This window comes from Magallana gigas, chromosome 9 (genome assembly GCF_963853765.1).
Source record: "Magallana gigas chromosome 9, xbMagGiga1.1, whole genome shotgun sequence".
In the NCBI taxonomy this organism is placed as follows: domain Eukaryota; kingdom Metazoa; phylum Mollusca; class Bivalvia; order Ostreida; family Ostreidae; genus Magallana; species Magallana gigas.
The window spans coordinates 9,420,470-9,445,349 of record NC_088861.1 but is presented as its reverse complement, the minus strand read 5'-3'; the positions used below and the strand labels follow the sequence as shown (position 1 = coordinate 9,445,349).

At 35.0% G+C, this 24,880-nt stretch overlaps 1 protein-coding gene across 2 annotated transcripts in view; it reads right to left on the bottom strand.

The window, feature by feature from the left end:
• The window catches only part of LOC117692238 (putative leucine-rich repeat-containing protein DDB_G0290503), a 1,014,555-nt gene that overhangs the window by 745,358 nt on the left and 244,317 nt on the right, over nucleotides 1-24,880 (bottom strand). The gene's annotated exons all lie outside the window — the stretch shown is intronic.

Here is a 24,880-nt window from a genome sequence, read left to right as displayed (position 1 = left end):
ATCAATTGACTGAGTTACTGTTGTACAATTGGTAGCTCTTCCAATGACATTTGATCAAAAGGCTAGATTACTTATTGAAAACAGTTGTGTTAATCCTAGTGAACTGTATCATTGCCTAAGATGTTATTATGAAATGCCATGTTGGTCTGATTGGATGATAGGAATTTGTTCTTAGTGATTCACATCAATAGCCTAGTGTACTATTGTACAATTATTATGTTTCTCTCAGAGGACATTATCAATAAGCTAGGGTATCATGCATAAGATAATATGGTTTTCTTAGGTGAACATATGTTTAGCCTACTGTACTAAGGTGGAATGGTTATGTTCTTACCAGGAGGTTTATGAATAGACAAGTTATATTAATGTATAGATGTTGTGTTGCTCTGAGAAGACTACCAATTGCCTTAGGTACCACTATTGATGTTAAGTTTCTCTCAGTGACATTATCAATAGACAAAAAATACTAATGTGTAGCTGTTTTATTTCACTCAATAGACAGTATTCATAAGTCAGTGTACTGATTAATACCAGGTAAATAGGTGCTAAGTTGTTGGGTTGATCTCAGTGGAAAGTTTGAATTGTGTCGGGTACGAATGTATGACTGTTTTGTTGTTCTTAGTAGACCGTACCAATAGCATTGGATACTTGGTATCAACTGCATCATCATTTGCCTTGAGAACTGTTATGAAACTGGATTGTACAACTGTTCAGTTGCTTTTAGTATAGCTACCAATTGGTTTGGTTCTTTAGAATAATGTTGTGTTGGTCTCAGTTGACCATAGCGATGGCTTAGGGTTCTGATGTATTACTATTATGTTGCTCTCAAAGGACATTGTGAATCGTATTGTGTAACATGTGTAACTTACGTGTTGCTCTGATTAGACGGTATCAATTGCCTGAGTTACTGTTGTACAATTGGTAGCTCTTCCAATGACATTTGATCAAAAGGCTAGATTACTTATTGAAAACTGTTGTGTTAATCCTAGTGAACTGTATCATTGCCTAAGATGTTATTATGAAATGCCATGTTGGTCTGATTGGATGATAGGAATTTGTTCTTAGTGATTCACATCAATAGCCTAGTGTACTATTGTACAATTATTATGTTTCTCTCAGAGGACATTATCAATAAGCTAGGGTATCATGCATAAGATAATATGGTTTTCTTAGGTGAACATATGTTTAGCCTACTGTACTAAGGTGGAATGGTTATGTTCTTACCAGAAGGTTTATGAATAGGCAAGTTAATATAATGTATAGATGTTGTGTTGCTCTCAGAAGACTACCAATTGCCTTAGGTACCACTATTGATGTTAAGTTTCTCTCAGTGACATTATCAATAGACAAAAAATACTAATGTGTAGCTGTTTTATTTCACTCAGTAGACAGTATTCATAAGTCAGTGTACTGATTAATACCAGGTAAATAGGTGCTAAGTTGTTGGGTTGATCTCAGTGGAAAGTTTGAATTGTGTCGGGTACGAATGTATGACTGTTTTGTTGTTCTTAGTAGACCGTACCAATAGCATTGGATACTTGGTATCAACTGCATCATCATTTGCCTTGAGAACTGTTATGAAACTGGATTGTACAACTGTTCAGTTGCTTTTAGTATAGCTACCAATTGGTTTGGTTCTTTAGAATAATGTTGTGTTGGTCTCAGTTGACCATAGCGATGGCTTAGGGTTCTGATGTATTACTATTATGTTGCTCTCAAAGGACAGTGTGAATCGTATTGTGTAACATGTGTAACTTACGTGTTGCTCTGATTAGACGGTATCAATTGACTGAGTTACTATTGTACAATTGGTAGCTCTTCCAATGACATTTGATCAAAAGGCTAGATTACTTATTGAAAACTGTTGTGTTAATCCTAGTGAACTGTATCATTGCCTATACGAAAGCCGAGAAGGATCATTCGAGATTCGAGATTCGAAATACGAGATTCGAAATACGAGATTCGATATTCGAAATTCGAGATTCAATATCTAAATTAACCAATCAAATCAAGGATATGAAAATATGTATCCTAGCGACATCAAACTGTTCTAAATAAAAATCATACGTACATGCTCTTATATACAAACAAATGCTATGTTCACTTCTCCCTACCTAACTAAATAATTATTTGTATTTACTTTTACACAGAATATCTAAGTAGACTAGTAATAATGCAGTGTGCTTCGCGGATCTAAGTGATTTTGTTTGCCCTGGTGCATTTCCACCTGATGCGTTTGAACCCTAAGGTATTTCACCACCAGTAATAGTTTAAAACCCGGGTTTATTCACCCCTTTTGTGTAAAAATGCGGTTATGGTAGAGAACTTCATAAGCGTAGCTAATTTTTTCTGTAGGGGGTCCTAGGCCAATTTTTAAAAATTTTACTATGTAAATTTAATAAGCTCCAATTTTCCCGAGGAGGGGGTCCAGATCCCCTGATCCCCTCCTTTCTAGATCCCCGCATGAAGATTAGTAAATGTATCTAAATAATCTAAATATTAGTGCTGAAACGAATACCATAAATCAGTATTCGAATATTCGTGAGTGCTATTCGATTCGTATTCGAATATTCGTAGACGTCATAGACAATGTATTAAGCATATATGATAGTTTGTATTACTAAGTGGGTGTATGTGTAGACTGCTTAAACATGTCAGTTCGAAGTTGACGCCTAATGTATGAGTATCCATTGAATTGGGTGCGCATTTAATTTTGAAGCAAATAATAATATACTGATTTTTTAAAAATCTCCAACAACTACAATCAAAAGATTTATTACTTCTTTAATAATATACTGCAGTCCTGACTCCTGGGTGAGACCGATTCGTTACTTCGTAAGTCAGTCCAAATATTTCCGCCATGTTTGATACAGAAAACTGTTACGCTCATAACTCCGGAAATCTTCTGTTTATTTAAAAATACAAAACAAATTATATCGAGGTATCTTTAAAAAAAACTTTCAATATACTTTTCGATATTAACTCTCCGTACTCACACTCGTTCAAACAGTTAAGCAATTTTTTTCTTCAGCGTCTGACATGAATTGAATAATCCAGAATGTTTGTCTCCGTTCGATGTAAACCCTGCTTTTACTTTCAAGGTAAAGAGTCTATTACTGGGTTAAGTAATAGACTCTACCAAGCATGGCAGTCATAGATGGCTTTATATTTACTTTCGTTCCAAGTAAAATGAAATAACACGATGCTGCATAGTTTACAGTGCTTGATATGGGTGTTTAACATGTGATCGAATATTCGAATGCTAAATATACATTCGAATATTAGAAATTTACTATTCATTCGCGAATATTTGAACATTCGTTTCAGCACTACTAAATATAAATAATCTGTCCTGTTTCACTAATAAATATAAGCATTACTTATCGTTTTTATGCATGCATACAGTGATACACTAGTACTATGATTATAAACAAATCATTGAGATATTATCACATCATACGGAATTATTAATAAATACAATTTTTTTCCTTTTCCTCAGTAAACAACTTATTATGAGTCTTACTTTTGGAATTGTTTTCAATATAGAAGGATACCTACTCTCTACAATTAAAGGTAGGGATGATAGGGTGCCAATTTGTTCACATTGCCGATTTCTTGTGCAGAGAACAGTAAAACCTTTTATTTGATTGTGCATGAATATTTCAAAATTAATTGTTGTACATATATTTTGTTATAATTCATTCATTGATATATCAACAAGAAAGAATAAAAGCATATGTTTCACAGCCAAGTTAGTTTTCTCTGTAGTTTCCTACCCCCCTACCCCCCACCGCACCAAAATTGACAATAATTACATATAAGTCATACAAATGTTTACTTTTTTTGTAAGTTAATCTCTAATGATGTAAATAAGCACTGCAAACAAAGATGTGTGTATTTAATATACTACTATATTACACTTTGCCAGATAAAATGTAATCAGGATGAGGCTACAAGGGGTGAGTGGTGCAAATTTACCAATTTGTCGCCATACACACAGAACACCAAATAACGAAACTGTGAGTGAGTGTGGAATGCATAAAAGATGGCGGCAAATTATCTCAAACAATCAGTGCAAAAACCCACAAATAGGCTGTTATTTGTTACATATCCTGCAAAAACATTGATAAAAAATGTTATCGTCCCATAACATAGCCGATTAAGTTAATGTGTACATATGGTCAACGTACATGTATTTCTAATATACAAGAAGGCGGACGTATCAGGCGGGGATCCAGAAAATTAAATTTCAAAAATGATCGGTTGAATTACATTAAATGCTTTGAAAATTGTTTTAAACTATCGCACGGGTCAAAATGCGTGATAGAAGCTATGTACAGTGTAACTGGAAACTTTCATTTTATATCAATATGTAGTATTACCTATTATAACAAATGAGAGTATAGCACAACTGCCACAAGCAATACATGTCCTTTACCGGCACCACCTCCCTCCCCATAAAAAAATGAAACAATTGTCGTTTTATTTGCTAAAATGTGTGTGGTTCAATATTTTTCTAAAGGACATACCTGATTAGAATTGAAAAAGAGTCGTACGTTTAAAACTAATTTTGTCAAATTTTTAGATTCATTTGGTTATATCTTGGTCCATTTTGGTAAATATATGCACCAGCGCAGCTTTAATTTATATATAATCAGGCCATAAATTCAAAATATTTTCAAAAATTAATAGCTTTAAATCCAGTGGATGAAAGAAAAGGAAAGCAAGTCGAACTCGATGAGTGCTAATACCTGTGTTGAATGAATGGTACAGTAGGATATGCGCAAAAAAGTCCCGTCTACTCTTTCCTACCCTATAATTATTGGAATATTACATCCGATTATAAGAGTCAAATTAAAAAATCAAGTACGGATATGTACCTGTTTATCAAAAGTAAATCTACTCATAATTTATCTACAGTGCATCGTTATGGAGCTACACAGAAAGTTTTATATTAATTTGCCGAGCCAAATAGGAAAAGGAAATGCTAGGTGATGAGAGAGAGAGAGAGAGAGAGAGAGAGAGAGTCGATGTAAATCACAGGTGCGCTAACGCCGTTAAAATTAAAGCTTGCTAGTTGGTCTGCCCTACCCTAGCTACCTCCTCTCTTTTCTTGTTTTAGAGGCTTAATTATTGTCTATATATGCTTGTAACAAATCAAATCAATTTCAAATTCAAAATCAAACTGAATTTGACACTACAAAACTGTCTGTCTGTCTGTCTGTCTGTCTGTCTGTCTCTCTCTCTCTCTCTCTCTCTCTCTCTCTCTCTCTCTTTTGAGAAGTGGACAGGCATAGCCTACATGGATGTAGGCATAGCCTACATCCATGGATGTAGGCTATGCCTGTCCACTTCTCAAAAGAGAATCTCTCTCTCTCTCTCTCTCTCTCTCTCTCTCTCTCTCTCTCTCTCTCTCTCTCTCATATCGACAATGGCATTGCCATACCCTACAATACACTATTTGTATATGGATTTTTGTCTTTGAGGTTGTATATCATTATATCTTCTATGGTTTAAAACTTTATCATAACCTATATTTTGACATGTCGATTATTTCATTGAGTTTCGTTTCATAGCTAAAACATTTAGATTAAACAGATCTTTCTTCGCGAGCCGATTTTTACACAGTTGGGGCGAATACACTTCGGGTTAAAATTGTTCGGGGGGAAATACATACAGGGCAAACAAAACCACTTAGATTCGGAAAGCCAACAGTGTTATTTCTAATTTAATTGTTTATACTGTGTGGGGTTAATTCATCAATGTTAATTTAACCATTTTATAACCACTATATAAGAGCTATTAAGAATGGTTATGTTCTTACCAGAAGGTTTATGAATAGGCAAGTTATATTGATGTATAGATGTTGTGTTGCTCTCAGAAGACTACCAATTGCCTTAGGTACCACTATTGATGTTAAGTTTCTCTCAGTGACATTATCAATAGACAAAAAATACTAATGTGTAGCTGTTTTATTTCACTCAATAGACAGTATTCATAGGTCAGTGTACTGAATAATACCAGGTAAATAGGTGCTAAGTTGTTGGGTTGATCTCAGTGGAAAGTTTGAATTGTGTCGGGTACGAATGTATGACTGTTTTGTTGTTCTTAGTAGACCGTACCAATAGCATTGGATACTTGGTATCAACTGCATCATCATTTGCCTTGAGAACTGTTATGAAACTGGATTGTACAACTGTTCAGTTGCTTTTAGTATAGCTACCAATTGGTTTGGTTCTTTAGAATAATGTTGTGTTGCTCTCAGTTGACCATAGCGATGGCTTAGGGTTCTGATGTATTACTATTATGTTGCTCTCAAAGGACATTGTGAATCGTATTGTGTAACATGTGTAACTTACGTGTTGCTCTGATTAGACGGTATCAATTGCCTGAGTTACTGTTGTACAATTGGTAGCTCTTCCAATGACATTTGATCAAAAGGCTAGATTACTTATTGAAAACTGTTGTGTTAATCCTAGTGAACTGTATCATTGCCTAAGATGTTATTATGAAATGCCATGTTGGTCTCATTGGATGATAGGAATTTGTTCTTAGTGATTCACATCAATAGCCTAGTGTACTATTGTACAATTATTATGTTTCTCTCAGAGGACATTATCAATAAGCTAGGGTATCATGCATAAGATAATATGGTTTTCTTAGGTGAACATATGTTTAGCCTACTGTACTAAGGTGGAATGGTTATGTTCTTACCAGAAGGTTTATGAATAGGCAAGTTATATTAATGTATAGATGTTGTGTTGCTCTCAGAAGACTACCAATTGCCTTAGGTACCACTATTGATGTTAAGTTTCTCTCAGTGACATTATCAATAGACAAAAAATACTAATGTGTAGCTGTTTTATTTCACTCAGTAGACAGTATTCATAAGTCAGTGTACTGATTAATACCAGGTAAATAGGTGCTAAGTTGTTGGGTTGTTCTCAGTGGAAAGTTTGAATTGTGTCGGGTACGAATGTATGACTGTTTTGTTGTTCTTAGTAGACCGTACCAATAGCATTGGATACTTGGTATCAACTGCATCATCATTTGCCTTGAGAACTGTTATGAAACTGGATTGTACAACTGTTCAGTTGCTTTTAGTATAGCTACCAATTGGTTTGGTTCTTTAGAATAATGTTGTGTTGCTCTCAGTTGACCATAGCGATGGCTTAGGGTTCTGATGTATTACTATTATGTTGCTCTCAAAGGACATTGTGAATCGTATTGTGTAACATGTGTAACTTACGTGTTGCTCTGATTAGACGGTATCAATTGCCTGAGTTACTGTTGTACAATTGGTAGCTCTTCCAATGACATTTGATCAAAAGGCTAGATTACTTATTGAAAACTGTTGTGTTAATCCTAGTGAACTGTATCATTGCCTAAGATGTTATTATGAAATGCCATGTTGGTCTCATTGGATGATAGGAATTTGTTCTTAGTGATTCACATCAATAGCCTAGTGTACTATTGTACAATTATTATGTTTCTCTCAGAGGACATTATCAATAAGCTAGGGTATCATGCATAAGATAATATGGTTTTCTTAGGTGAACATATGTTTAGCCTACTGTACTAAGGTGGAATGGTTATGTTCTTACCAGAAGGTTTATGAATAGGCAAGTTATATTAATGTATAGATGTTGTGTTGCTCTCAGAAGACTACCAATTGCCTTAGGTACCACTATTGATGTTAAGTTTCTCTCAGTGACATTATCAATAGACAAAAAATACTAATGTGTAGCTGTTTTATTTCACTCAGTAGACAGTATTCATAAGTCAGTGTACTGATTAATACCAGGTAAATAGGTGCTAAGTTGTTGGGTTGTTCTCAGTGGAAAGTTTGAATTGTGTCGGGTACGAATGTATGACTGTTTTGTTGTTCTTAGTAGACCGTACCAATAGCATTGGATACTTGGTATCAACTGCATCATCATTTGCCTTGAGAACTGTTATGAAACTGGATTGTACAACTGTTCAGTTGCTTTTAGTATAGCTACCAATTGGTTTGGTTCTTTAGAATAATGTTGTGTTGCTCTCAGTTGACCATAGCGATGGCTTAGGGTTCTGATGTATTACTATTATGTTGCTCTCAAAGGACATTGTGAATCGTATTGTGTAACATGTGTAACTTACGTGTTGCTCTGATTAGACGGTATCAATTGACTGAGTTACTATTGTACAAGTGGTAGCTCTTCCAATGACATTTGATCAAAAGGCTAGATTACTTATTGAAAACTGTTGTGTTAATCCTAGTGAACTGTATCATTGCCTAAGATGTTATTATGAAATGCCATGTTGGTCTCATTGGATGATAGGAATTTGTTCTTAGTGATTCACATCAATAGCCTAGTGTACTATTGTACAATTATTATGTTTCTCTCAGAGGACATTATCAATAAGCTAGGGTATCATGCATAAGATAATATGGTTTTCTTAGGTGAAAATATGTTTAGCCTACTGTACTAAGGTGGAATGGTTATGTTCTTACCAGGAGGTTTATGAATAGACAAGTTATATTAATGTATAGATGTTGTGTTGCTCTCAGAAGACTACCAATTGCCTTAGGTACCACTATTGATGTTAAGTTTCTCTCAGTGACATTATCAATAGACAAAAAATACTAATGTGTAGCTGTTTTATTTCACTCAATAGACAGTATTCATAGGTCAGTGTACTGAATAATACCAGGTAAATAGGTGCTAAGTTGTTGGGTTGCTCTCAGTGGAAAGTTTGAATTGTGTCGGGTACGAATGTATGACTGTTTTGTTGTTCTTAGTAGACCGTACCAATAGCATTGGATACTTGGTATCAACTGCATCATCATTTGCCTTGAGAACTGTTATGAAACTGGATTGTACAACTGTTCAGTTGCTTTTAGTATAGCTATCAATTGGTTTGGTTCTTTAGAATAATGTTGTGTTGCTCTCAGTTGACCATAGCGATGGCTTAGGGTTCTGATGTATTACTATTATGTTGCTCTCAAAGGACATTGTGAATCGTATTGTGTAACATGTGTAACTTACGTGTTGCTCTGATTAGACGGTATCAATTGCCTGAGTTACTGTTGTACAATTGGTAGCTCTTCCAATGACATTTGATCAAAAGGCTAGATTACTTATTGAAAACTGTTGTGTTAATCCTAGTGAACTGTATCATTGCCTAAGATGTTATTATGAAATGCCATGTTGGTCTCATTGGATGATAGGAATTTGTTCTTAGTGATTCACATCAATAGCCTAGTGTACTATTGTACAATTATTATGTTTCTCTCAGAGGACATTATCAATAAGCTAGGGTATCATGCATAAGATAATATGGTTTTCTTAGGTGAACATATGTTTAGCCTACTGTACTAAGGTGGAATGGTTATGTTCTTACCAGAAGGTTTATGAATAGGCAAGTTATATTAATGTATAGATGTTGTGTTGCTCTCAGAAGACTACCAATTGCCTTAGGTACCACTATTGATGTTAAGTTTCTCTCAGTGACATTATCAATAGACAAAAAATACTAATGTGTAGCTGTTTTATTTCACTCAGTAGACAGTATTCATAAGTCAGTGTACTGATTAATACCAGGTAAATAGGTGCTAAGTTGTTGGGTTGTTCTCAGTGGAAAGTTTGAATTGTGTCGGGTACGAATGTATGACTGTTTTGTTGTTCTTAGTAGACCGTACCAATAGCATTGGATACTTGGTATCAACTGCATCATCATTTGCCTTGAGAACTGTTATGAAACTGGATTGTACAACTGTTCAGTTGCTTTTAGTATAGCTACCAATTGGTTTGGTTCTTTAGAATAATGTTGTGTTGCTCTCAGTTGACCATAGCGATGGCTTAGGGTTCTGATGTATTACTATTATGTTGCTCTCAAAGGACATTGTGAATCGTATTGTGTAACATGTGTAACTTACGTGTTGCTCTGATTAGACGGTATCAATTGACTGAGTTACTATTGTACAAGTGGTAGCTCTTCCAATGACATTTGATCAAAAGGCTAGATTACTTATTGAAAACTGTTGTGTTAATCCTAGTGAACTGTATCATTGCCTAAGATGTTATTATGAAATGCCATGTTGGTCTCATTGGATGATAGGAATTTGTTCTTAGTGATTCACATCAATAGCCTAGTGTACTATTGTACAATTATTATGTTTCTCTCAGAGGACATTATCAATAAGCTAGGGTATCATGCATAAGATAATATGGTTTTCTTAGGTGAAAATATGTTTAGCCTACTGTACTAAGGTGGAATGGTTATGTTCTTACCAGGAGGTTTATGAATAGACAAGTTATATTAATGTATAGATGTTGTGTTGCTCTCAGAAGACTACCAATTGCCTTAGGTACCACTATTGATGTTAAGTTTCTCTCAGTGACATTATCAATAGACAAAAAATACTAATGTGTAGCTGTTTTATTTCACTCAATAGACAGTATTCATAGGTCAGTGTACTGAATAATACCAGGTAAATAGGTGCTAAGTTGTTGGGTTGATCTCAGTGGAAAGTTTGAATTGTGTCGGGTACGAATGTATGACTGTTTTGTTGTTCTTAGTAGACCGTACCAATAGCATTGGATACTTGGTATCAACTGCATCATCATTTGCCTTGAGAACTGTTATGAAACTGGATTGTACAACTGTTCAGTTGCTTTTAGTATAGCTACCAATTGGTTTGGTTCTTTAGAATAATGTTGTGTTGCTCTCAGTTGACCATAGCGATGGCTTAGGGTTCTGATGTATTACTATTATGTTGCTCTCAAAGGACATTGTGAATCGTATTGTGTAACATGTGTAACTTACGTGTTGCTCTGATTAGACGGTATCAATTGCCTGAGTTACTGTTGTACAATTGGTAGCTCTTCCAATGACATTTGATCAAAAGGCTAGATTACTTATTGAAAACTGTTGTGTTAATCCTAGTGAACTGTATCATTGCCTAAGATGTTATTATGAAATGCCATGTTGGTCTCATTGGATGATAGGAATTTGTTCTTAGTGATTCACATCAATAGCCTAGTGTACTATTGTACAATTATTATGTTTCTCTCAGAGGACATTATCAATAAGCTAGGGTATCATGCATAAGATAATATGGTTTTCTTAGGTGAACATATGTTTAGCCTACTGTACTAAGGTGGAATGGTTATGTTCTTACCAGAAGGTTTATGAATAGGCAAGTTATATTAATGTATAGATGTTGTGTTGCTCTCAGAAGACTACCAATTGCCTTAGGTACCACTATTGATGTTAAGTTTCTCTCAGTGACATTATCAATAGACAAAAAATACTAATGTGTAGCTGTTTTATTTCACTCAGTAGACAGTATTCATAAGTCAGTGTACTGATTAATACCAGGTAAATAGGTGCTAAGTTGTTGGGTTGTTCTCAGTGGAAAGTTTGAATTGTGTCGGGTACGAATGTATGACTGTTTTGTTGTTCTTAGTAGACCGTACCAATAGCATTGGATACTTGGTATCAACTGCATCATCATTTGCCTTGAGAACTGTTATGAAACTGGATTGTACAACTGTTCAGTTGCTTTTAGTATAGCTACCAATTGGTTTGGTTCTTTAGAATAATGTTGTGTTGCTCTCAGTTGACCATAGCGATGGCTTAGGGTTCTGATGTATTACTATTATGTTGCTCTCAAAGGACATTGTGAATCGTATTGTGTAACATGTGTAACTTACGTGTTGCTCTGATTAGACGGTATCAATTGACTGAGTTACTATTGTACAATTGGTAGCTCTTCCAATGACATTTGATCAAAAGGCTAGATTACTTATTGAAAACTGTTGTGTTAATCCTAGTGAACTGTATCATTGCCTAAGATGTTATTATGAAATGCCATGTTGGTCTCATTGGATGATAGGAATTTGTTCTTAGTGATTCACATCAATAGCCTAGTGTACTATTGTACAATTATTATGTTTCTCTCAGAGGACATTATCAATAAGCTAGGGTATCATGCATAAGATAATATGGTTTTCTTAGGTGAAAATATGTTTAGCCTACTGTACTAAGGTGGAATGGTTATGTTCTTACCAGGAGGTTTATGAATAGACAAGTTATATTAATGTATAGATGTTGTGTTGCTCTCAGAAGACTACCAATTGCCTTAGGTACCACTATTGATGTTAAGTTTCTCTCAGTGACATTATCAATAGACAAAAAATACTAATGTGTAGCTGTTTTATTTCACTCAATAGACAGTATTCATAGGTCAGTGTACTGAATAATACCAGGTAAATAGGTGCTAAGTTGTTGGGTTGATCTCAGTGGAAAGTTTGAATTGTGTCGGGTACGAATGTATGACTGTTTTGTTGTTCTTAGTAGACCGTACCAATAGCATTGGATACTTGGTATCAACTGCATCATCATTTGCCTTGAGAACTGTTATGAAACTGGATTGTACAACTGTTCAGTTGCTTTTAGTATAGCTACCAATTGGTTTGGTTCTTTAGAATAATGTTGTGTTGCTCTCAGTTGACCATAGCGATGGCTTAGGGTTCTGATGTATTACTATTATGTTGCTCTCAAAGGACATTGTGAATCGTATTGTGTAACATGTGTAACTTACGTGTTGCTCTGATTAGACGGTATCAATTGCCTGAGTTACTGTTGTACAATTGGTAGCTCTTCCAATGACATTTGATCAAAAGGCTAGATTACTTATTGAAAACTGTTGTGTTAATCCTAGTGAACTGTATCATTGCCTAAGATGTTATTATGAAATGCCATGTTGGTCTCATTGGATGATAGGAATTTGTTCTTAGTGATTCACATCAATAGCCTAGTGTACTATTGTACAATTATTATGTTTCTCTCAGAGGACATTATCAATAAGCTAGGGTATCATGCATAAGATAATATGGTTTTCTTAGGTGAACATATGTTTAGCCTACTGTACTAAGGTGGAATGGTTATGTTCTTACCAGAAGGTTTATGAATAGGCAAGTTATATTAATGTATAGATGTTGTGTTGCTCTCAGAAGACTACCAATTGCCTTAGGTACCACTATTGATGTTAAGTTTCTCTCAGTGACATTATCAATAGACAAAAAATACTAATGTGTAGCTGTTTTATTTCACTCAGTAGACAGTATTCATAAGTCAGTGTACTGATTAATACCAGGTAAATAGGTGCTAAGTTGTTGGGTTGTTCTCAGTGGAAAGTTTGAATTGTGTCGGGTACGAATGTATGACTGTTTTGTTGTTCTTAGTAGACCGTACCAATAGCATTGGATACTTGGTATCAACTGCATCATCATTTGCCTTGAGAACTGTTATGAAACTGGATTGTACAACTGTTCAGTTGCTTTTAGTATAGCTACCAATTGGTTTGGTTCTTTAGAATAATGTTGTGTTGCTCTCAGTTGACCATAGCGATGGCTTAGGGTTCTGATGTATTACTATTATGTTGCTCTCAAAGGACATTGTGAATCGTATTGTGTAACATGTGTAACTTACGTGTTGCTCTGATTAGACGGTATCAATTGACTGAGTTACTATTGTACAAGTGGTAGCTCTTCCAATGACATTTGATCAAAAGGCTAGATTACTTATTGAAAACTGTTGTGTTAATCCTAGTGAACTGTATCATTGCCTAAGATGTTATTATGAAATGCCATGTTGGTCTCATTGGATGATAGGAATTTGTTCTTAGTGATTCACATCAATAGCCTAGTGTACTATTGTACAATTATTATGTTTCTCTCAGAGGACATTATCAATAAGCTAGGGTATCATGCATAAGATAATATGGTTTTCTTAGGTGAAAATATGTTTAGCCTACTGTACTAAGGTGGAATGGTTATGTTCTTACCAGGAGGTTTATGAATAGACAAGTTATATTAATGTATAGATGTTGTGTTGCTCTCAGAAGACTACCAATTGCCTTAGGTACCACTATTGATGTTAAGTTTCTCTCAGTGACATTATCAATAGACAAAAAATACTAATGTGTAGCTGTTTTATTTCACTCAATAGACAGTATTCATAGGTCAGTGTACTGAATAATACCAGGTAAATAGGTGCTAAGTTGTTGGGTTGATCTCAGTGGAAAGTTTGAATTGTGTCGGGTACGAATGTATGACTGTTTTGTTGTTCTTAGTAGACCGTACCAATAGCATTGGATACTTGGTATCAACTGCATCATCATTTGCCTTGAGAACTGTTATGAAACTGGATTGTACAACTGTTCAGTTGCTTTTAGTATAGCTACCAATTGGTTTGGTTCTTTAGAATAATGTTGTGTTGCTCTCAGTTGACCATAGCGATGGCTTAGGGTTCTGATGTATTACTATTATGTTGCTCTCAAAGGACATTGTGAATCGTATTGTGTAACATGTGTAACTTACGTGTTGCTCTGATTAGACGGTATCAATTGCCTGAGTTACTGTTGTACAATTGGTAGCTCTTCCAATGACATTTGATCAAAAGGCTAGATTACTTATTGAAAACTGTTGTGTTAATCCTAGTGAACTGTATCATTGCCTAAGATGTTATTATGAAATGCCATGTTGGTCTCATTGGATGATAGGAATTTGTTCTTAGTGATTCACATCAATAGCCTAGTGTACTATTGTACAATTATTATGTTTCTCTCAGAGGACATTATCAATAAGCTAGGGTATCATGCATAAGATAATATGGTTTTCTTAGGTGAACATATGTTTAGCCTACTGTACTAAGGTGGAATGGTTATGTTCTTACCAGAAGGTTTATGAATAGGCAAGTTATATTAATGTATAGATGTTGTGTTGCTCTCAGAAGACTACCAATTGCCTTAGGTACCACTATTGATGTTAAGTTTCTCTCAGTGACATTATCAATAGACAAAAAAATAAATAATGTAAAGCTGTTTTATTTCACTCAGTAGACAGTATTCATAGGTCAGTGTACTGAATAATACCAGGTAAATAGGTGCTAAGTTGTTGGGTTGCTCTCAGTGGAAAGTTTGAATTGTGTCGGGTACGAATGTATGACTGTTTTGTTGTTCTTAGTAGACCGTACCAATAGCATTGGATACTTGGTATCAACTGCATCATCATTTGCCCTGAGAACTGTTACGAAACTGGATTGTACAACTGTTCAGTTGCTTTTAGTATAGCTACCAATTGGTTTGGTTCTTTAGAATAATGTTGTGTTGCTCTCAGTTGACCATAGCGATGGCTTAGGGTTCTGATGTATTACTATTATGTTGCTCTCAAAGGACATTGTGAATCGTATTGTGTAACATGTGTAACTTACGTGTTGCTCTGATTAGACGGTATCAATTGACTGAGTTACTGTTGTACAATTGGTAGCTCTTCCAATGACATTTGATCAAAAGGCTAGATTACTTATTGAAAACTGTTGTGTTAATCCTAGTGAACTGTATCATTGCCTAAGATGTTATTATGAAATGCCATGTTGGTCTCATTGGATGATAGGAATTTGTTCTTAGTGATTCACATCAATAGCCTAGTGTACTATTGTACAATTATTATGTTTCTCTCAGAGGACTTTATCAATAAGCTAGGGTATCATGCATAAGATAATATGGTTTTCTTAGGTGAACATATGTTTAGCCTACTGTACTAAGGTGGAATGGTTATGTTCTTACCAGAAGGTTTATGAATAGACAAGTTATATTAATGTATAGATGTTGTGTTGCTCTCAGAAGACTACCAATTGCCTTAGGTACCACTATTGATGTTAAGTTTCTCTCAGTGACATTATCAATAGACAAAAAATACTAATGTGTAGCTGTTTTATTTCACTCAATAGACAGTATTCATAGGTCAGTGTACTGAATAATACCAGGTAAATAGGTGCTAAGTTGTTGGGTTGCTCTCAGTGGAAAGTTTGAATTGTGTCGGGTACGAATGTATGACTGTTTTGTTGTTCTTAGTAGACCGTACCAATAGCATTGGATACTTGGTATCAACTGCATCATCATTTGCCTTGAGAACTGTTATGAAACTGGATTTTACAACTGTTCAGTTGCTTTTAGTATAGCTACCAATTGGTTTGGTTCTTTAGAATAATGTTGTGTTGCTCTCAGTTGACCATAGCGATGGCTTAGGGTTCTGATGTATTACTATTATGTTCCTCTCAAAGGACATTGTGAATCGTATTGTGTAACATGTGTAACTTACGTGTTGCTCTGATTAGACGGTATCAATTGCCTGAGTTACTATTGTACAATTGGTAGCTCTTCCAATGACATTTGATCAAAAGGCTAGATTACTTATTGAAAACTGTTGTGTTAATCCTAGTGAACTGTATCATTGCCTAAGATGTTATTATGAAATGCCATGTTGGTCTCATTGGATGATAGGAATTTGTTCTTAGTGATTCACATCAATAGCCTAGTGTACTATTGTACAATTATTATGTTTCTCTCAGAGGACATTATCAATAAGCTAGGGTATCATGCATAAGATAATATGGTTTTCTTAGGTGAACATATGTTTAGCCTACTGTACTAAGGTGGAATGGTTATGTTCTTACCAGAAGGTTTATGAATAGGCAAGTTATATTAATGTATAGATGTTGTGTTGCTCTCAGAAGACTACCAATTGCCTTAGGTACCACTATTGATGTTAAGTTTCTCTCAGTGACATTATCAATAGACAAAAAATACTAATGTGTAGCTGTTTTATTTCACTCAATAGACAGTATTCATAAGTCAGTGTACTGATTAATACCAGGTAAATAGGTGCTAAGTTGTTGGGTTGCTCTCAGTGGAAAGTTTGAATTGTGTCGGGTACGAATGTATGACTGTTTTGTTGTTCTTAGTAGACCGTACCAATAGCATTGGATACTTGGTATCAACTGCATCATCATTTGCCTTGCGAACTGTTATGAAACTGGATTGTACAACTGTTCAGTTGCTTTTAGTATAGCTACCAATTGGTTTGGTTCTTTAGAATAATGTTGTGTTGGTCTCAGTTGACCATATCGATGGCTTAGGGTTCTGATGTATTACTATTATATTGCTCTCAAAGGACAGTGTTAATCGTATTGTGTAACATATGTTTAACTAACGTGTTTCCCTGATTAGACGGTATCAATTGCCTGAGTTACTATTGTACAATTGGTAGCTCTTCCAATGACATTTGATCAAAATGCTAGATTACTTATTGAAAACTGTTGTGTTAATCCTAGTGAACTGTATCATTGCTTAAGATGTTATTATGAAATGCCATGTTGGTCTCATTGGATGATAGGAATTTGTTCTTAGTGATTCACAGCAATAGCCTAGTGTACTATTGTACAATTATTATGTTTCTCTCAGAGGACTTTATCAATAAGCTAGGGTATCATTCATAACAATATGGTTTTCTTAGGTGAACATATGTGTAGTCTACTGTACTAAGGTGGAATGGTTATGTTCTTACCAGAAGGTTTATGAATAGACAAGTTATATTAATGTATAGATGTTGTGTTGCTCTCAGAAGACTACCAATTGCCTTAGGTACCACTATTGATGTTAAGTTTCTCTCAGTGACATTATCAATAGACAAAAAATACTAATGTGTAGCTGTTTTATTTCACTCAGTAGACAGTATTCATAAGTCAGTGTACTGATTAATACCAGGTAAATAGGTGCTAAGTTGTTGGGTTGATCTCAGTGGAAAGTTTGAATTGTGTCGGGTACGAATGTATGACTGTTTTGTTGTTCTTAGTAGACCGTACCAATAGCATTGGATACTTGGTATCAACTGCATCATCATTTGCCTTGAGAACTGTTATGAAACTGGATTGTACAACTGTTCAGTTGCTTTTAGTATAGCTACCAATTGGTTTGGTTCTTTAGAATAATGTTGTGTTGGTCTCAGTTGACCATAGCGATGGCTTAGGGTTCTGATGTATTACTATTATGTTGCTCTCAAAGGACATTGTGAATCGTATTGTGTAACATGTGTAACTTACGTGTTGCTCTGATTAGACGGTATCAATTGCTTGAGTTACTGTTGTACAATTGGTAGCTCTTCCAATGACATTTGATCAAAAGGCTAGATTACTTATTGAAAACTGTTGTGTTAATCCTAGTGAACTGTATCATTGCCTAAGATGTTATTATGAAATGCCATGTTGGTCTCATTGGATGATAGGAATTTGTTCTTAGTGATTCACATCAATAGCCTAGTGTACTATTGTACAATTATTATGTTTCTCTCAGAGGACATTATCAATAAGCTAGGGTATCATGCATAAGATAATATGGTTTTCTTAGGTGAACATATGTTTAGCCTACTGTACTAAGGTGGAATGGTTATGTTCTTACCAGAAGGTTTATGAATAGGCAAGTTATATTAATGTATAGATGTTGTGTTGCTCTCAGAAGACTACCAATTGCCTTAGGTACCACTATTGATGTTAAGTTTCTCTCAGTGACATTATCAATAGACAAAAAAATAAATAATGTAAAGCTGTTTTATTTCACTCAGTAGACAGTATTCATAGGTCAGTGTACTGAATAATACCAGGTAAATAGGTGCTAAGTTGTTGGGTTGCTCTCAGTGGAAAGTTTGAATTGTGTCGGGTACGAATGTATGACTGTTTTGTTGTTCTTAGTAGACCGTACCAATAGCATTGGATACTTGGTATCAACTGCATCATCATTTGCCCTGAGAACTGTTACGAAACTGGATTGTACAACTGTTCAGTTGCTTTTAGTATAGCTACCAATTGGTTTGGTTCTTTAGAATAATGTTGTGTTGCTCTCAGTTGACCATAGCGATGGCTTAGGGTTCTGATGTATTACTATTATGTTGCTCTCAAAGGACATTGTGAATCGTATTGTGTAACATGTGTAACTTACGTGTTGCTCTGATTAGACGGTATCAATTGACTGAGTTACTGTTGTACAATTGGTAGCTCTTCCAATGACATTTGATCAAAAGGCTAGATTACTTATTGAAAACTGTTGTGTTAATCCTAGTGAACTGTATCATTGCCTAAGATGTTATTATGAAATGCCATGTTGGTCTCATTGGATGATAGGAATTTGTTCTTAGTGATTCACATCAATAGCCTAGTGTACTATTGTACAATTATTATGTTTCTCTCAGAGGACATTATCAATAAGCTAGGGTATCATGCATAAGATAATATGGTTTTCTTAGGTGAACATATGTTTAGCCTACTGTACTAAGGTGGAATGGTTATGTTCTTACCAGAAGGTTTATGAATAGGCAAGTTATATTAATGTATAGATGTTGTGTTGCTCTCAGAAGACTACCAATTGCCTTAGGTACCACTATTGATGTTAAGTTTCTCTCAGTGACATTATCAATAGACAAAAAATACTAATGTGTAGCTGTTTTATTTCACTCAATAGACAGTATTCATAAGTCAGTGTACTGATTAATACCAGGTAAATAGGTGCTAAGTTGTTGGGTTGCTCTCAGTGGAAAGTTTGAATTGTGTCGGGTACGAATGTATGACTGTTTTGTTGTTCTTAGTAGACCGTACCAATAGCATTGGATACTTGGTATCAACTGCATCATCATTTGCCTTGAGAACTGTTATGAAACTGGATTGTACAACTGTTCAGTTGCTTTTAGTATAGCTACCAATTGGTTTGGTTCTTTAGAATAATGTTGTGTTGGTCTCAGTTGACCATATCGATGGCTTAGGGTTCTGATGTATTACTATTATGTTGCTCTCAAAGGACAGTGTTAATCGTATTGTGTAACATATGTTTAACTAACGTGTTTCCCTGATTAGACGGTATCAATTGCCTGAGTTACTATTGTACAATTGGTAGCTCTTCCAATGACATTTGATCAAAATGCTAGATTACTTATTGAAAACTGTTGTGTTAATCCTAGTGAACTGTATCATTGCTTAAGATGTTATTATGAAATGCCATGTTGGTCTCATTGGATGATAGGAATTTGTTCTTAGTGATTCACAGCAATAGCCTAGTGTACTATTGTACAATTATTATGTTTCTCTCAGAGGACTTTATCAATAAGCTAGGGTATCATTCATAACAATATGGTTTTCTTAGGTGAACATATGTGTAGTCTACTGTACTAAGGTGGAATGGTTATGTTCTTACCAGAAGGTTTATGAATAGACAAGTTATATTAATGTATAGATGTTGTGTTGCTCTCAGAAGACTACCAATTGCCTTAGGTACCACTATTGATGTTAAGTTTCTCTCAGTGACATTATCAATAGACAAAAAATACTAATGTGTAGCTGTTTTATTTCACTCAGTAGACAGTATTCATAAGTCAGTGTACTGATTAATACCAGGTAAATAGGTGCTAAGTTGTTGGGTTGATCTCAGTGGAAAGTTTGAATTGTGTCGGGTACGAATGTATGACTGTTTTGTTGTTCTTAGTAGACCGTACCAATAGCATTGGATACTTGGTATCAACTGCATCATCATTTGCCTTGAGAACTGTTATGAAACTGGATTGTACAACTGTTCAGTTGCTTTTAGTATAGCTACCAATTGGTTTGGTTCTTTAGAATAATGTTGTGTTGCTCTCAGTTGACCATAGCGATGGCTTAGGGTTCTGATGTATTACTATTATGTTGCTCTCAAAGGACATTGTGAATCGTATTGTGTAACATGTGTAACTTACGTGTTGCTCTGATTAGACGGTATCAATTGCCTGAGTTACTGTTGTACAATTGGTAGCTCTTCCAATGACATTTGATCAAAAGGCTAGATTACTTATTGAAAACTGTTGTGTTAATCCTAGTGAACTGTATCATTGCCTAAGATGTTATTATGAAATGCCATGTTGGTCTCATTGGATGATAGGAATTTGTTCTTAGTGATTCACATCAATAGCCTAGTGTACTATTGTACAATTATTATGTTTCTCTCAGAGGACATTATCAATAAGCTAGGGTATCATGCATAAGATAATATGGTTTTCTTAGGTGAACATATGTTTAGCCTACTGTACTAAGGTGGAATGGTTATGTTCTTACCAGAAGGTTTATGAATAGGCAAGTTATATTAATGTATAGATGTTGTGTTGCTCTCAGAAGACTACCAATTGCCTTAGGTACCACTATTGATGTTAAGTTTCTCTCAGTGACATTATCAATAGACAAAAAATACTAATGTGTAGCTGTTTTATTTCACTCAGTAGACAGTATTCATAAGTCAGTGTACTGATTAATACCAGGTAAATAGGTGCTAAGTTGTTGGGTTGTTCTCAGTGGAAAGTTTGAATTGTGTCGGGTACGAATGTATGACTGTTTTGTTGTTCTTAGTAGACCGTACCAATAGCATTGGATACTTGGTATCAACTGCATCATCATTTGCCTTGAGAACTGTTATGAAACTGGATTGTACAACTGTTCAGTTGCTTTTAGTATAGCTACCAATTGGTTTGGTTCTTTAGAATAATGTTGTGTTGCTCTCAGTTGACCATAGCGATGGCTTAGGGTTCTGATGTATTACTATTATGTTGCTCTCAAAGGACATTGTGAATCGTATTGTGTAACATGTGTAACTTACGTGTTGCTCTGATTAGACGGTATCAATTGACTGAGTTACTGTTGTACAATTGGTAGCTCTTCCAATGACATTTGATCAAAAGGCTAGATTACTTATTGAAAACTGTTGTGTTAATCCTAGTGAACTGTATCATTGCCTAAGATGTTATTATGAAATGCCATGTTGGTCTCATTGGATGATAGGAATTTGTTCTTAGTGATTCACATCAATAGCCTAGTGTACTATTGTACAATTATTATGTTTCTCTCAGAGGACTTTATCAATAAGCTAGGGTATCATGCATAAGATAATATGGTTTTCTTAGGTGAACATATGTTTAGCCTACTGTACTAAGGTGGAATGGTTATGTTCTTACCAGAAGGTTTATGAATAGACAAGTTATATTAATGTATAGATGTTGTGTTGCTCTCAGAAGACTACCAATTGCCTTAGGTACCACTATTGATGTTAAGTTTCTCTCAGTGACATTATCAATAGACAAAAAATACTAATGTGTAGCTGTTTTATTTCACTCAATAGACAGTATTCATAGGTCAGTGTACTGAATAATACCAGGTAAATAGGTGCTAAGTTGTTGGGTTGCTCTCAGTGGAAAGTTTGAATTGTGTCGGGTACGAATGTATGACTGTTTTGTTGTTCTTAGTAGACCGTACCAATAGCATTGGATACTTGGTATCAACTGCATCATCATTTGCCTTGAGAACTGTTATGAAACTGGATTTTACAACTGTTCAGTTGCTTTTAGTATAGCTACCAATTGGTTTGGTTCTTTAGAATAATGTTGTGTTGCTCTCAGTTGACCATAGCGATGGCTTAGGGTTCTGATGTATTACTATTATGTTCCTCTCAAAAGACATTGTGAATCGTATTGTGTAACATGTGTAACTTACGTGTTGCTCTGATTAGACGGTATCAATTGCCTGAGTTACTATTGTACAATTGGTAGCTCTTCCAATGACATTTGATCAAAAGGCTAGATTACTTATTGAAAACTGTTGTGTTAATCCTAGTGAACTGTATCATTGCCTAAGATGTTATTATGAAATGCCATGTTGGTCTCATTGGATGATAGGAATTTGTTCTTAGTGATTCACATCAATAGCCTAGTGTACTATTGTACAATTATTATGTTTCTCTCAGAGGACATTATCAATAAGCTAGGGTATCATGCATAAGATAATATGGTTTTCTTAGGTGAACATATGTTTAGCCTACTGTACTAAGGTGGAATGGTTATGTTCTTACCAGAAGGTTTATGAATAGGCAAGTTATATTAATGTATAGATGTTGTGTTGCTCTCAGAAGACTACCAATTGCCTTAGGTACCACTATTGATGTTAAGTTTCTCTCAGTGACATTATCAATAGACAAAAAAATAAATAATGTAAAGCTGTTTTATTTCACTCAGTAGACAGTATTCATAGGTCAGTGTACTGAATAATACCAGGTAAATAGGTGCTAAGTTGTTGGGTTGCTCTCAGTGGAAAGTTTGAATTGTGTCGGGTACGAATGTATGACTGTTTTGTTGTTCTTAGTAGACCGTACCAATAGCATTGGATACTTGGTATCAACTGCATCATCATTTGCCCTGAGAACTGTTACGAAACTGGATTGTACAACTGTTCAGTTGCTTTTAGTATAGCTACCAATTGGTTTGGTTCTTTAGAATAATGTTGTGTTGCTCTCAGTTGACCATAGCGATGGCTTAGGGTTCTGATGTATTACTATTATGTTGCTCTCAAAGGACATTGTGAATCGTATTGTGTAACATGTGTAACTTACGTGTTGCTCTGATTAGACGGTATCAATTGACTGAGTTACTGTTGTACAATTGGTAGCTCTTCCAATGACATTTGATCAAAAGGCTAGATTACTTATTGAAAACTGTTGTGTTAATCCTAGTGAACTGTATCATTGCCTAAGATGTTATTATGAAATGCCATGTTGGTCTCATTGGATGATAGGAATTTGTTCTTAGTGATTCACATCAATAGCCTAGTGTACTATTGTACAATTATTATGTTTCTCTCAGAGGACTTTATCAATAAGCTAGGGTATCATGCATAAGATAATATGGTTTTCTTAGGTGAACATATGTTTAGCCTACTGTACTAAGGTGGAATGGTTATGTTCTTACCAGAAGGTTTATGAATAGACAAGTTATATTAATGTATAGATGTTGTGTTGCTCTCAGAAGACTACCAATTGCCTTAGGTACCACTATTGATGTTAAGTTTCTCTCAGTGACATTATCAATAGACAAAAAATACTAATGTGTAGCTGTTTTATTTCACTCAATAGACAGTATTCATAGGTCAGTGTACTGAATAATACCAGGTAAATAGGTGCTAAGTTGTTGGGTTGCTCTCAGTGGAAAGTTTGAATTGTGTCGGGTACGAATGTATGACTGTTTTGTTGTTCTTAGTAGACCGTACCAATAGCATTGGATACTTGGTATCAACTGCATCATCATTTGCCTTGAGAACTGTTATGAAACTGGATTTTACAACTGTTCAGTTGCTTTTAGTATAGCTACCAATTGGTTTGGTTCTTTAGAATAATGTTGTGTTGCTCTCAGTTGACCATAGCGATGGCTTAGGGTTCTGATGTATTACTATTATGTTCCTCTCAAAGGACATTGTGAATCGTATTGTGTAACATGTGTAACTTACGTGTTGCTCTGATTAGACGGTATCAATTGCCTGAGTTACTATTGTACAATTGGTAGCTCTTCCAATGACATTTGATCAAAAGGCTAGATTACTTATTGAAAACTGTTGTGTTAATCCTAGTGAACTGTATCATTGCCTAAGATGTTATTATGAAATGCCATGTTGGTCTCATTGGATGATAGGAATTTGTTCTTAGTGATTCACATCAATAGCCTAGTGTACTATTGTACAATTATTATGTTTCTCTCAGAGGACATTATCAATAAGCTAGGGTATCATGCATAAGATAATATGGTTTTCTTAGGTGAACATATGTTTAGCCTACTGTACTAAGGTGGAATGGTTATGTTCTTACCAGAAGGTTTATGAATAGGCAAGTTATATTAATGTATAGATGTTGTGTTGCTCTCAGAAGACTACCAATTGCCTTAGGTACCACTATTGATGTTAAGTTTCTCTCAGTGACATTATCAATAGACAAAAAATACTAATGTGTAGCTGTTTTATTTCACTCAATAGACAGTATTCATAAGTCAGTGTACTGATTAATACCAGGTAAATAGGTGCTAAGTTGTTGGGTTGCTCTCAGTGGAAAGTTTGAATTGTGTCGGGTACGAATGTATGACTGTTTTGTTGTTCTTAGTAGACCGTACCAATAGCATTGGATACTTGGTATCAACTGCATCATCATTTGCCTTGCGAACTGTTATGAAAC